At 43.3% G+C, this 247-nt stretch overlaps 1 protein-coding gene across 3 annotated transcripts in view; it reads left to right on the top strand.

Annotated features, from left to right (window-relative positions):
* The window catches only part of adam12b (ADAM metallopeptidase domain 12b), a 95,513-nt gene that overhangs the window by 49,607 nt on the left and 45,659 nt on the right, over positions 1-247 (top strand). The gene's annotated exons all lie outside the window — the stretch shown is intronic.

The following is a 247-nucleotide window of genomic DNA, read 5'->3' as shown; positions in this document are numbered from 1 at the left end:
GCAGCAAAGGTGACTCTTGGTCTTCCTTCCCTGAGGCGGTCCTCACGTGAGCCAGTTTTGTTGTAGCGCTTTATGGTTTTTGTGACTTCACTTGGGAACTCATTCAAAATCTTCGCAATTTTCCGGACTGACTGACATTCGTTTCTTAAAGTAATGATTGCCACTCGTTTCTCTTTACTTAGCTTGGTTCTTGCCATAATATGATTTCTAACAGTTGTCCAATAGTGCTGTCGGCTGTGTATCAACC

This window comes from Etheostoma spectabile, chromosome 17 (assembly GCF_008692095.1).
Source record: "Etheostoma spectabile isolate EspeVRDwgs_2016 chromosome 17, UIUC_Espe_1.0, whole genome shotgun sequence".
NCBI classification, from domain to species: domain Eukaryota; kingdom Metazoa; phylum Chordata; class Actinopteri; order Perciformes; family Percidae; genus Etheostoma; species Etheostoma spectabile.
Note: the sequence above shows the minus strand (reverse complement) of the source record. Positions and strands in the feature narration are given on the sequence as shown.